The following is a 15,439-nucleotide window of genomic DNA, read 5'->3' as shown; positions in this document are numbered from 1 at the left end:
TCTTGGCTTTGAGGATCTAGAGCATGATTTTACTCACTACGAGGACAGAATGCTCTCCATAGAGACGGTTCAATCACATATTGGTGGTGTTAGAGAAGGAAGATGCCTCAACACAACTGGTTTTCCACCAGATCTAAGATATCTTACCTTAATTATAATGTTTAATATATACCCAGTGAAGAAGATGACCACCATTAGTAATGTTAGAGCCATTTTTCTCATGGAGCTTCAAGAGAATACTTACATTGATATTAGTGCTCATGCCTTCTCCACCATTGCTGATGAAACAAGGACAACTTCAAGGGTAAAGCTGATTCTCCATAGTCTTCTCATGAGGCTCTTTCGAGAAAAAGGTGTGGAAATTCCCCAAGACATCAGTCTCATGCCTACTCCTCTAGCTATAAATGCTCTAAGAATTGCATGGATCAAAGTTCGTGTCCCCGGTGATGAAAAGGAGGGTGATCAAGCACAACGAGAACCTATGGACACCGAGATAGAAGCAGAAGGACAACCTTCAAGCTTACGAAGTCATGGTAAAAGGAGCTGAGCTTCAACATCATCTAAAGTACCTCCTGTAAGGTTGAATTTATTCAACCATCTAATTGGCTTTATTCCGTGCCAAATTTGCTTGTAATTCAGCATTTAGTAACCCTGTATTTAGGTGGGATTGTTGTAAGGGTAGTGAGTGAGATAGTGTGAAGATTGCTCAAGAGTGTGCAAGAAAACAGAGTGTCGCGGCTGGAACTCGCGGCTGGACTCGCGGCTTCAACCCGCCAGAAGATGCACACGTGCCAAGCATGCTGGAAGATGAACAGTCATGCTAGCTGGAGCACTACAGGACAAAACAGGACAACTGGCCATACGGTTAACTCGCGACTGGAACTCGCGACTTAGTCAAGCCGCGAGCCACCCCTGTTTTGGAAAAACCTGACGTTTCGCATTCCACTCCACTTCAGTATAAATACCCTTTTAACCCATGATTGAAAGAGAGCTTCCAGAGAGAATTTTGAGAGAGAAACCCTAAAGAAAAACCAGATTGTTTCACCCACAATCTCTACCTTAGAGTCTCATCAAAATCCCTCACTCTCTTCCTCTCCATTGTCAAATCCTTGAGAGGCATTATACCAAACCTGGTTCTCACCATTATCATCTCTGTGAGACAGACGTTTGGAGTTCTGGGAAGCAGTTAGGAAGGAGCCAATATTCATTGGTTGATGCTACGGTGTAGTAGCGGAATCCGGAAAGCTAGAAAAGAAAAAGGTTCGGCGCAACCTCGTTGGAGCAAGAAGCTTGGAGGGCTTAGGTGCATTGGGTAGATTAGGCTTGGAGGGTCTATTGCTGTCCTTGTATCCCAACTGTATTTTCTAGTGGATTGATTACCGCTTGGAGGGCGGCGGAGAGGTTTTTCGCCGAGGTCTTCAGTTTCCTCTTCGATAACATATCTGGTGTTATCGCTGTGTTTGCATCTTCCTTACTCTCTATCTCTGCCTTTACATTATCTGCTGTGGTTTATTTTGTTGTGGCTTAGATAGTTGTTTAATCAATTCCATATTATAGCATATGTTAAGTTTCCGCACACTAGTTGTTTGACATATTGCTTGGGTTGGTTAAGTTTGTTTTTGGGGGTCTAAACGTTCAAAAGTGTTTTTGTACACGTTTTTGAACTTACAATTGGTATCAGAGCGGGTACACAACTGTTTGGTTTCATTACCATTGTGTGATCCTTGACTCCCTTTCTTTTTGAGATGGATAGGTCTCAATCCCTTAATGCACCTCCATATTTTGATGGAAGTAATTATGCATTTTGGAAGGTTCGTATGAGAGCCTTTTTATGCTCTATTGATGAATCCGTGTGGGATGCTGTTGAGATGGGTTGGACCAAACCTGAAGCAGCCAAATCCACATGGGATAAGGCAGCACTTACTGCATCTAATGCTAACAGTAAAGCACTAAATGCTATTTTTTGTGGTGTGTCTCCAGATGAATTTCACAGGATTTCTCACATTACTATTGCCAAAGATGCATGGGAGATTCTGGAAACAACTTATGAAGGCACGAAGAAGGTGAAAGATACCAAGTTACAAATGCTGACCACTCGGTTTGAGGAGCTCAAGATGAGTGAGGATGAGTCTTTCGACTCGTTCTATGGGAAGTTAAATGAAGTGGTTGTCAGCAAGTTTAACTTGGGGGAGAAGATGGAGGACTCTAAGATTGTAAGGAAGATCCTCCGATCATTGCCGGAAAGCTTCCGTGCCAAAGTGACAGCCATTGAAGAGAGCAAGGATCTTGACGACATCAAGGTACAGGAGCTGGTTGGATCTCTACAGACCTACGAGATGTCGCTGCCAAATCAACGGAAGGGTAAATCCCTTGCTCTAAAGACCGTTAATGAGAAGGTGGAAGATCAGGGCTCGTCAGGAGAAGATATGGTTGACAAGGATGTAGCCTATCTTGTTAAAAATTTCAGAAAGTTTTTGAAATTTAAAAACAGTGGAAAATTTGATGATAAGAGAAAATTCCAAAATTCTGGAAGGGAGAAGAGGGATTTCAAGAGGAAAGATGGAAAAGAATCCCAATCAACACAAGGTGTCACTTGTTTTGAATGCAACGGGCATGGACACTTCAAGAAGGAATGTCCTAATTATTTGAAATCGAAAGGCAAGGTGTATGCCACGACCTTGAGTGATTCAGACTCGTCCGACTCAGAATCTGAAGAGAGCTGTGATGGAGAAGGGAACTACTCAGCTTTCATGACAATTGCTCATGTTGAGTCTTCGGATGAATTGAATTTGCTTGTTCAAGACCTTGGAGAACATAGTGAGGATGACTCACTAGGAATTGTTGAAGAATCGGAAGCTGAAGAAGAAGAAAGCACAGCAACTCTTCAAGAAAATTACAACTCACTTTTGGAGAAGTCTGGTGAATACACAAGGGTGGCCAAGGCTGCTGTGAGAAAGATGAAGAAGGCTGAGGAGGACTACAAAAGTCTCCTAATCCGGTATAGGGAGGCCAAATGCGAGATTGAAACTTTGAATGGTGAGCTCTCCGAAGCTTACACTAAAGTAAGATTTCTTGAAAGTGAGGTTGTTCAAGCAAATGCAAAAATAGAGAGGGTCACCACCAAGAAGCTAGATGATGTTATATCTTCTCAAAAGAGCTTCTCAGACAAATCCGGACTGGGATTTACCGGAGGAAGTAGCTCAACTGGAAATGTCACTAAAGAAGTGAAGTTTGTGAAGGCCAAAGATCCAGTTGTAGCTGACCCTATTGGTGTGAAGCTCGAGGTGGAGGAGAAGAAGAATGTGGTGGACCAACGGATGCTGAATCATCGTAATCAGTATGTGGGCAGGTCTGAATCTCGTGCCAAGTCACGTCCTCGACCACAAAGAGGTCCTAGAGGAATGTATGTGTGCCATTATTGCGGACTTCAAGGGCACACTCGACCAAATTGCCAAAAGCTGAGAGCAAAGAGCAGTGCAACTCCTCAAAGGTCAGGAGGACCCAGAATTGATAGGAGAACTTGGGCAGGGGATCAACCTAGAGAGCAAAATGGAGATCCCGGAATGATGAACGTGATGAAGATGATTGGTGCATTCACCAACTGCTTGGAAAGCTTCTCACGAAGGTTTGAAAGCCCTAACTCCCGTACCCAATCCTTTAAGGAAATCACCCCAAACGCAAGTGACGTGTGGGTGAAAAGGGGTACTCATGCATAAGCATTACAACATGTCCATGCATTAATACTTCCTATGCTTTGTGACTATGTTTGTTTGGTATGCTTGTTGTTTTTGTTTTTAGTTGTTTGTTTGTGAATATTTCCTAATTGTGTTTTATCAATCTTTTTGTTTCTTGAGTCAAAAATCCAAAAATCACATAAAAATTTGAAAATCAAAAAGCTTGATCGACTTTGTTGAGTTTTGTCTTAAAACTCGTTTTGCCTTGTACCTTTGTGCTAATGGCTTTGTGCATTTTCGAGCATTGCTTGTTTTCATGCACTCATATCACTATGGGAAAAATCTTGAAATCTATGTGATTGTTGTAAATAGATCTTCAAACTTGTCATGAATGATTAGTGAATGGTTATGTTGATCTTGAAACATGCATAGACTTGTGTCTATATCTCTTCCCACTTTTTATTTTTTTTGCTAAAAAGAGCTCACCAAATGTAAATCTCCAAATGAAAAGAGATATTGAGCTGCAAAAGCCTGTCGCACATTCTAGTATTTGACTAGGAAAAAGGGTAAGCGACCTTATATTAAAAGTGAAATTTCTTTCAAAAAGGCCAAAGGCCTGTTCTTCAAAGAAAAATGTTGTCTATACCTCTCACAATGAGAGATGATTGCCTCAAAAGATCAAATTTTATGGCTGAAAGTGGAGTCAAATGAAAGGCTCCAAGTTATGGTATCAAGTTGTGTGGGAAGTCATATATTCATATTTCTATAATTGAGATTGGTCACATGATCTAGTGCTAATTGTGTATGCCTTGGTTGAATTGATCATTGAAGCTTCACATTAGACAAAGGACTATTTCATTGTTGATATCCACACACAACACACAAGTTCATGTTCGATAAATTCCATATTCATTTGTGTGATTGTACTTGATAAAATGTGTTTTCACATGCTCAATCTTTGTTAACTCAAGCACAAAAAGATTTTTGAGTGTTTTAGGTGTATTTGGAAAGTGTTTTGCTGGAAAAATCTGAAAATTTCAAAAATACAGTTTTGCCCTGTTTTGGCGGCTCAGCCGCGGGTGTGTCAAGTCGCGAGCCTCAGTCGCATCTTCGCTGGTCAGTTTTGGCGACTTGTTCGCGAGTGGAAGGTCCAGTCGCGAGATTCACTCAGAGATTTTCGCGGCTCAGCTCGCGACTCACTCGCGGGTAGACCTTCCAGTCGCGAAAAACACTTAGAAAAATTTTTTCAAAATTTTCCTCTTGAGTACTTTGGCGGCTTGAGCTGGCGACTGTGTGGCGACTTAATCCAGTCGCGAAAATCGCGTGTTTTGCAGAAACAGGAGCAGTTTTTAAACCTCTTTCAGTTTTCCCTCGAACTTTTGTAACTGTTCATCTTCTCTTAAAACTGTTGTTTTCTCCCAAAACTCTTCGTGAATCCATTTTTTCAAACCTTTTTGGTGCTTCGTTTCTTCTCCAAATCATCAAGAAAAGGTATGGGTTTTGCTTTCTCAATCTCAGTTTCTTTTTCCTGCATATTTCTATTTCTGTTGGGACTGGTATTGTGTTCGTTATTCTTATCTCTATGTGTATTGGGTATGGAGTGTCCTGTTTTGATATTGTTCTCACCTGTTTTCATGCTGAGCAGTCACAATGTGTATTTCATTGTTCTGTTCTGTTTTGCCTCTTATTGAATCTGAGAATTTTTTTCTGAAATGGGTTTGGTGTTTATCTGTCTTACTCATTACACTTGCCTGAATATTGTTGTTGGTGTTTGTTTTTGGTCACTGAGTGGTTTTGATATCATAATGTATGTCTCTCATCCACGTGCTCCCGTGTGGATGTTTGGGTTCTTCATGATTGAAATATTCTCCCTATGTTCATTCCTCTGATGAAGTGTTTTATGCTATCTGCTCAAAATGTTCAAATGCTGTTTCTAATTGCATATCATGGTCATGTTAACCTGACTCAATGACAGTTGTGGTGTCTTGGTGCACTTTTACCAAGTTTGTTGCTCATACTAGTTTGTGCTTCTATGTTTTGTTGGAAGGTTTGGTTGGGTCTGCATTTTTTTTTAGTCTGGGTTTATATATTGTAATATTGGTTTTACTGAATCTTGTTGACAATCTTTTGTGGGGTATTGTTGCTTGGTTCTTTTCTGTTGGTCTGTTCTCTTGCAGATGTCTCGTCGATCTTCCAGGGGTAAAGACATTGTTGCTGACGAATCAGCATCTCCAGTTGCTAAAAGGACTCGTCTATCATCTCAAGCATCTCAAGATCCCAATGAGGATAGATTCAGAGTTCCCCTTAACTCACACGCCTACTCAAATGTGTTTGACAAGTCAACAACTATAGTGGAGCGGGTAGTAGAGTTCAACACCTTGGGGACTACTTTCATCCCTCGAATCTTTGAGAAACGAGACTGGGCAAACTTGTTCGGAAACTTTGATGATCCAATGGATGAGCTGGTCAAAGAATGCTTTTCAAATGCATCTGATCTTGGACCTGTCCTCGTCTTCTGGGTCAGAGGAACAGAGTTTAGTGTTACCCCAGACTCCATCGCAGATCTTCTCGGCATCACCTGACCTCAGAATGTGAATTTAACTCCCTATGATGAACGAAATCCAGAGGTTGGGGAAATTCTACAAATCCTAGGACACGATCATGAGGTGTCTAGTGCAGGAACTTCCATCAGCACCGCAAAGTTTGCACCTGAGTTGACCACACTGAAGTTGATCATGTTCACCAATCTCTACCCACTGTCCAACACTACATTCATCAATCTTGGGAGAGCTATATTTCTGTGTGACCTCATTACCGGAGCCCCCATTGATATATGTGCTCATATCTACTACAACTTGAGGAAGACCGATTGTCGATCTACAGCTCGAGGAATCATTCCATTTTGCAGTCTCGTCATGAAACTCATCCTTAGTGCTGGCATTACTCCTCCTGCAGATGGTAAAATGTTGACTCGTCAACGTCCCATTTCTTTGCTCACTCTTCAAGCGAGCAGAAGTCACTCCTCCAAATCACCAAGAAGTGCTCACATCTCTCCGGTTCCTTCATTTGCCCCTGACTCAGAGACACCTGCACATACCACATCTGCATCTCGTGATGTTCCTGAAGCTTCACCGGCTGGTATTCCGCAAGCACAAACTGCTTCTCATACTGACAGAGTTGGCAGTGTTCTTGAGCATATTCAGAAACGCGTTGATGAGCTTGTGGCACTTCTCTACTCCACAAACAACCATGTCCAGATGCGCCTCGAGACTATGGAGAATCAGCTAGATGAGATTCAACGAAAGTTGGACGAGAGTCTTTAGCTATTCGTGACAAAAAGGGGGAGAGCATTCAGTAAGGGGGAGAAAAGTTCAAAGGGAAGTGTGCATAGTGATAGGGGGAGTACACACACACACATACTTTTGTTTTTCGTCTTATCTTCTAAACTTATGGTTCTTTTGGTTTTGATACACTGTGTTTTGGTGTATAACTGTTTCTAACTCTCTTCATATACTCTTGGATAAACTTTTATATATGTTTGATGATGTTATTCAGGTATTTGTTGGTTTGTACCCATATGCTTCTGTAAGCTTTCAGGGTTTTTGTTTTATGCATAGTTTGTAGGCTTTATGGTATGTACCATGCTTAAGTGCAGCCTTTATGCTATGTTGAAATCAGTACTTTAATCTAAATGTTCTGCATTGTGATTGTTGTACTGTCACTCTTGTGCCCTTGTAGGATTGTTCCTAGATGCATATGCCATGTGAGCTATGCATTGGTTGAGTGTTGAACATACAAGTGTCTTGCTTTGTGCTTGTTAACTTGTATGTCCTTGTGTTCATTCCAAGTGTGAATGAACACTGTGATCACTACCTTGTGGTGTTCACTTGGTTGATCAAGCCATGGTTTGTTTATTAACTCCATATTTGCTTGATCTCATGTTGCCTGTTTCATATGCATTTATAATTTTCTGCTTACAATGATCATGGTGTATTGTTGTGTTTCAGGAGTTTATGTTCATATGATTCAAGTGCTTCACAGCTTCTAGAGTTAGGTGTGAGTGAGTTTTGATCAACTGTTCCCAACTCACATGTTAAGTCTAGAGTCTGTTTTAGGGTTTTGTCACGGAATAGCCAAAGGGGGAGATTGTAAGGTTGAATTTATTCAACCATCTAATTGGCTTTATTCCGTGCCAAATTTGCTTGTAATTCAGCATTTAGTAACCCTGTATTTAGGTGGGATTGTTGTAAGGGTAGTGAGTGAGATAGTGTGAAGATTGCTCAAGAGTGTGCAAGAAAATAGAGTGTCGCGGCTGGAACTCGCGGCTGGACTCGCGGCTTCAACCCGCCAGAAGATGCACACGTGCCAAGCATGCTGGAAGATGAACAGTCATGCTAGCTGGAGCACTACAGGACAAAACAGGACAACTGGCCATACGGTTAACTCGCGACTGGAACTCGCGACTTAGTCAAGCCGCGAGGTCAAGCCGCGAGCCACCCCTGTTTTGGAAAAACCTGACGTTTCGCATTCCACTCCACTTCAGTATAAATACCCTTTTAACCCACGATTGAAAGAGAGCTTCCAGAGAGAATTTTGAGAGAGAAACCCTAAAGAAAAACCAGATTGTTTCACCCACAATCTCTACCTTAGAGTCTCATCAAAATCCCTCACTCTCTTCCTCTCCATTGTCAAATCCTTGAGAGGCATTATACCAAACCTGGTTCTCACCATTATCATCTCTGTGAGACAGACGTTTGGAGTTCTGGGAAGCAGTTAGGAAGGAGCCAATATTCATTGGTTGATGCTACGGTGTAGTAGCGGAATCCGGAAAGCTAGAAAAGAAAAAGGTTCGGCGCAACCTCGTTGGAGCAAGAAGCTTGGAGGGCTTAGGTGCATTGGGTAGATTAGGCTTGGAGGGTCTATTGATGTCCTTGTATCCCAACTGTATTTTCTAGTGGATTGATTACCGCTTGGAGGGCGGCGGAGAGGTTTTTCGCCGAGGTCTTCGGTTTCCTCTTCGATAACATATCTGGTGTTATCGCTGTGTTTGCATCTTCCTTACTCTCTATCTCTGCCTTTACATTATCTGCTGTGGTTTATTTTGTTGTGGCTTAGATAGTTGTTTAATCAATTCCATATTATAGCATATGTTAAGTTTCCGCACACTAGTTGTTTGACATATTGCTTGGGTTGGTTAAGTTTGTTTTTGGGGGTCTAAACGTTCAAAAGTGTTTTTGTACACGTTTTTGAACTTACACCTCCAGATGCATTTTAGATCATCCTTGAGAGGATTGATGGCCTGCGAGACGTCCAAAATAAGCAATCTGACAAGTTGATTGCTATCCAAGGACAAGTTAATTTGCTTTTAGCCAAGTTTAACAACTTCATTGCACAACCCTATCCCTTTGGCCATTCCTGTCAAAAAGGGAGAGATATGGAGTAGGAGGAACTCTTAAAGGGGAGCGTCATTTTAAGGGGGAGAAAATTTAAGCACTTTTAGTTTATATTGTTTATGGTTTATGTTGTTTATGGTTAGATCTTATTTCAATTATGGGTTTTTGTAAGGGTGAATTTATTCAATCATGTGTTGGCTTTATTCCGTATCAAATTTGCTTGTAATTTAAAAATTAGGTACCTTGTATTTAGGTGGGAATTATGTAAGGGTTGTGTGTGAGAAAGTGTGAAGAAAACTTAAGATGTGTGCAATTCAAAGGAGTCTCGCGACTGGATCTCGCGACTGGATCTCGCGACAGGTAAGTCGCCAGAATGGCACACATGTGAAGCATGCAGGGGAGTTGAAGGATCGCGACAGCTAGAGCACTACATGACAAAACTTCCAGTCTAGACAGGCAGTTAGCTCGCGACTCATTCCAGTCGCAAGGTTAAGTCACTAGAATGTCTTGATTGGTTTAAACATGACTTTTCGCATTCCTCATACACACCATTATAAATACCCTTATACCCACAAAATGTAGAGAGCTTCCAAAGAGAATTTTGAAAGAGAAACCCTAGAGAAAAACAAGATTGACTCATCCACAATCTTTATCATTTGATTCTCCAAATTCCTCTACTCTCACCCTCTCTACTAACATATCCTTGAGAGGTACATTTGCCAAATCCTTATCTCCCTATACCCATATCAGTGAGGAGGTGTTTTGGTGCTTGGAAAGGAGTTCAGAGATGACCAATTCATTTGGTTGATGTAATGGGCTTATTGCGGGATCAGGTAAGCTAGAAAAGACAAGGTTCGGCGTAACCCTATTGGAGCAAGAAACTTGGAGGGCTTAGGTGCACTAGATGGATTAGGCTTGGAGGGTTTTCTGCTATTCATGTATCCTAACTTTATTCTCTAATGGATTATTGACCGCTTGGAGGGTGGCAGAGAGGTTTTTCGCTGAGTACTTTGGTTTCCTTCTCAATAACACATCGCCATGTTATCTTTGTGTTTGCTTCTCTCTTTCCTTTTTCTTTATCTTTTAATTGCTGCTGTGTTTGTAATTAATTATGGTTTAGAGTGTGTTACCAATTTGGATATAGCTAATTTTTCATATTCTGTGCATATACTGTTTGATTATAAGCTTGTGTTTGTAATTTTGTATTTGGGGGTCTAAACATTCATTGATGTTTTATACGCAATTTGAACTTTCAATTGGTATTAGAGCAGGTGCACTTGTTGTGGTTTAATTACCTAAGTGCGATCCTATTCTCCTTTTGAGATGGATCGATCTCAATCTCTTAATGCTCTTCCATACTTTGATGGAAGCAACTATGCATTTTGGAAAGTCCGTATGAGGGCATTCCTATGTTCCATTGATGAGAGTGTTTGGGATGTTGAAGATATAGGATGGACTAGGCCGGAGGCCGCCAAATCTGAATGGGATAAGGCAGCCCTTACGGCAGCTAATGCTAATAGCAAGGCTTTAAATGCTATTTTTTATGGTGTTTCTCCTGATGAGTTTCACAGGATTTCTCATGTTACAATTGCCAAGGAGGCGGGGCAAATTTTGGAAATGACTTATGAGGGAACCAAAAAGGTGAAGGACACCAAGTTGCAAATGCTTACCACACGCTTTGAAGAGCTGAAGATGAGTGAAGACGAGTCATTCGACTCATTTTATGGGAAGTTAAATAAGGTGGTAATTGGGAAATTTAACTTGGGAGAAAAGACAGAGGACTCCAAGATTGTGAGAAAAATTCTACGATCATTACCCAAGAGCTTCTGTGCAAAGGTTACTACCATTGAAGAGAGCAAGGACCTTGATGAGATCAAACTTCAAGAACTTATTGGCTCACTTCAAACCTATGAGCTATCTCTACCATTACAAAGGAAGAGCAAATCCCTTGCTCTAAAGACAATCAATGAGAGAGTGTAAGCTCGAGACTCATCAAATGAGGATCAGGTCAAAAAAGATGTGGCATATCTTGTTAAGAACTTCCGAAAGTTCTTGAAGTTCAAAAAGAATGGAAAGTTTGTTGAGAAGGGAAAATTCCTAAATTCCTGGAAGGAGAAAACGAAATTCAAGAAGAAAGATGGGAAGGACTCTCAATCCTCTCAAGGAATCATATGCTATGAATGCAACGGTCATGGACATCTCAAGAAGGAGTGTCCCAACTATTTGAGAGGGAAGGGTAAAGTGTATGCCACTACTATTAGTGACACAGACTCCTCTAATTTAGACCCAGAAGAAAGCTATGATGGAGAGGGAAACTACTCCGCATTTATGACCATTACTCCCGTACAATCTTCAGATGATTTGAGTTTACTAGTGGAAGAGCTTGGGGGGCACACTGAAGTGGAGTCGATAAGGGATAGTAGAGGAATTCGATGATAAGGGAGATTAAAGAACAATAGGATTACAAAAATCCTATAATACTCTCCTTGAGAAGACCGGTGAATATGCAAGAGTGGCTAAAGCAGCCATTAAGAAAATGAAGAGAGTAGAGCAAGATTACAAAAGTCTTCTAGTGTGGTACAAGGAGACTAAGTGTGAAGTTGAGATGCTAAATGGAGAGCTAAGCGAAGCCTATTCAAAAATCAAGTTTCTTGAGCTTGAAGTGATTCAAGCTAATGCTAAAGTAGAGCGGGCTTCCTCCTAAAAGCTTAATGAAGTGCTTGCAAATCAAAAGCCTTTTTCTGACAAGGGCAGCTTAGGATACACCAGAGAGGCCAGTTCAAGCACCAATGTGTCTAAAGAGATAAAGTTTGTTAAAGCAAAGGAACCAGTGGTAGCAATTCCAACTATTGAGAAAGTGAAGTTTGAGAAGAAGCCAAAAGTGATTCCTCAACGGGTCCTAACAAAGCCTTCAAACCCAACAGTGGCTAAACTCAAGGCGAAAGGAAAATCTCTCCCAAAGTCAAAAAGAGGACCGCAAAAACACTCTTGTCACCATTGTGAAATCCGAGGACACACTAGGCCTAATTGCCATAAGCTTCAGGCATTAAAGAATGGCAGCTCTCAAAGGGCAAGTGGACAAAGAAATGGCAAAGGGAATCTCAAGCAATCTAAAGGAGGAGAAGCTGAGTCTAATATTGGGGACATAATGAAGATGATAGACACCATCACTTCCTGTTTGGCAAACTTCACCCTAAGGTTTGAGAATCGTAACTCAAGTACCCAATCCTCTAAGGATGTTACCCAAAATGCACGTGTCATGTGGGTAAAGAAAGGTACACATGCATAAGCATTTGACTATATCCATGCATCAATTCTTCCTATTTGTTGTGACTTTGCACGACTGTTTTTATTTGTAATCATTCTAGCATGTTTTGACAAATTTTTGTTTGTTTTCCTTTCTTGCTTGGAATGTTATTTTTTATCAATCTTTACTTGTTTTTGTGTCAAAAATCCAAAAACACATAAAAAGTAGAAAATTCAAAAAGTTTGATCGGCATTATTGTGTTTTGTCACACACATGTTTTGCCTTCTACCTTCGTACAAATGGCTTTGTGCATTTACGAGCGTAGCTTATTCTTTATACACTTATATCATTGTGGGAAAAATCTTGATATCTATGTGACTGTTGTAAATAGATCTTCAAACTTATCATGAATGATTAGTCAATGGTTTTGTTGATCTTGAGACTTGCATGGACTTATGCCTATATATCTACCCACTCTTTTATTTTTTTGCCTAAAGAGCTCAACCAATGTAAATCTCAAAATGAAAAGAGATAATAAGTTGCAAAAGCCGTTGCACATACTAGTATTCAACTAGGAAAAAGGGAAAGCGGCTTATATGAAAATGTATGATGCCTAAAAAGCTTAAGGCTTGTTCATCGAATTAAAATATCAAAAATTTCAGGAATCAATCTCAAAATGAGATGTATTGATTCAAAATGATTAAATGTTATGATGTGTATGAAGCCAAATGAAAAGCTTCAAAAGTATGTAATCAAGTTTTGTGGGAGGTCACATATTCGTACTTCTATAATTGAGATTGGTCACTCTTTCTCATGCTAATTGTGTATATCTCGGTTGAATTGATCATTGAAACTTCACATTAGACTAAGGACTATCTCATCTTTGGTATTCACACACATCACACTTGTTTATGTTCAATGAATGCCTTATTCATTTGTGTGATTGTACTTGTTTAAATGTGTTGCACTTACTCAATCATATGTTGATCAAACACAACAAGATTTTTGAGTGTTTTATTTGTTTTTGGAAAGTGTTTTTGTTTTGAAAATTTTCAAAAATTTCAAAAATTGTGCAACTCTGTTTTGGTGACTCTGCCTCGCGGGTCAAGCAAGTTGCAAGACCCCAGTCATGAGCTTACTCAGAAGCTTTCGCGACTCTCTGGCGAGTCAAGCCCCCAGGCAGGAAAAAGACTTAGAAAATTTTCAAAATTTTGGGTTTCTAGGATTTTTGCCACTTAGTTTGGCGACTAGTTTGTGAGTGGAAGCTCCAATCGTGAGGCTCTTCTTAGTATGTCATATTTACCTTATGCTTTGTAGCATTTTGTTTTTTCTTTTGTTTGAGCTTCATTTCTCATTCATCTTGCACCCTTCATGCATCATTCTTCTTGTTCATACCTTCATCTCTTGCCATCTTTTCTCCATGACCCTTTTGTCTATTCATGTCAAAAAGGAGGAGAGTATACTCTAGAGTAGTATACCAGAGAGTTTTGTCATTTCTATATGACTCTTGTGCACATTCTTAGGGGGAGAAATTCTATTTCTTGTGCACATTTGTAGGGGGAGAGATATTCCATAGGGGAGATGCATATACCAAGGGGGAGAAGACATTATGTTAATAAGAAAACTTTGTTTTGTTTGTGTTTCTTTATGTTTGTTTTCTTGTTTGCTTTATGGTACTTTGAGTTATGTTTAGTATCTATGCTTTGTTGTTCTCATTATATCGTGTTTGTGTGTTAGACATTCATACTTCCTTATGCTATTGTGTTTCACTGATTGCATGTTCGAATGATCAATTTTCTTTGCTATGTGATCATTGTAGTCATTTCTATATGACTGTTTTGGTGTATGATCAAGTTGCTCACATGTTTCACATCATGTTTAGTTGATCGCAATTTACTTGTTATATTATACTTGTGCTTTTATTACTTGCTTTACCTTAAGGGTCTAATGTGTTTTGTGCAAGTGTTTTAGGTTACAGGTATATATGTTCCAAGTTCATCACAACTTATTTGTCTATAGATTTTATAACTCTTGGATATCTACATTGCTTTGGTTTAAATCTTTTAGTTTATATTCAGTACTTTATTTATGTACCTTTGCTTTGTAGCTTAGTACTTTTAGTTAATGTTATGAATTTTCTTTAGTACATCACTACTCTTGTGCCCTTGTTGAATTTTATATCCTTGATGCAACTACTTTATGTTTTTGTATCGATTGAGTGTTAGGCATGCAAATGATACTTTGCATTGAGCTTATTAGCTTGCATGTCCGGATGTTCATTCTTTGTGTGAATGACCATTGTAATCACTATTTATAGTGATTGTTCTTGTTTGGTCAAGTAATGCTTTATTGCTATACTCTTTACTACTTGATCGCATTGTGCCTGCTCCAAATGCATTTCAAGATTTCTGCTTACAGTGATCGTCTTGTGTTGTTGTTTTCAGGAAATACTTGTTCGTATGGTTCAAGAGCTTCATACTTTCTAGAGTTAGGTGTGAGTGAGTTTTGGCAACTGTTCCCAACTCACATGTTAAGTATAGAGTCTATTTTAGGGTTTTGTCACGAAATAGCCAAAGCGAGAGATTGTAAGGTTGAATTTATTCAATCATGTATTGGCTTTATTCTGTGCCAAATTTGATTATAATTTAGCAATTAGATACCCTACATTTAGGTGGGAATTATGGAAGGATTGTGTGTGAGAAAGTGTGAAGAAATCTCAAGATGTGTACAATTCAAAGGAGTCTCGCGACTGGCAAATTGCCAGAATGGCACATGTGTGAAGCATGTAGGAGAGCTGAAGGGTCACGACAACTGGAGCACTACAGGACAAAACTTTCAGTCTGGCCAAGCAATTAGCTCGCGACTCAAACTTGCAACTCATTCCAGTCGCAAGGTTGAGTCCCCAGAATGCTTTATTTGGTTGATTCGCATTCCTTATACACACCACTATAAATACCTTTATACCCACAAAATGTAGAAAGCTTCCAGAGAGAATTTTAAGAGAGAAACACAAAATTGACTCATCCACAATCTTTATCATTTGATTCTCCAAATTCCTCTACTCTCACCCTCTCCATTGACATATCCTTGAGAGGTACATTTGCCAAATCCTTATCTCGCTATAC

This window comes from Quercus robur, chromosome 5 (assembly GCF_932294415.1).
Source record: "Quercus robur chromosome 5, dhQueRobu3.1, whole genome shotgun sequence".
Classification (NCBI taxonomy): Eukaryota; Viridiplantae; Streptophyta; class Magnoliopsida; order Fagales; family Fagaceae; genus Quercus; species Quercus robur.
Note: the sequence above shows the minus strand (reverse complement) of the source record.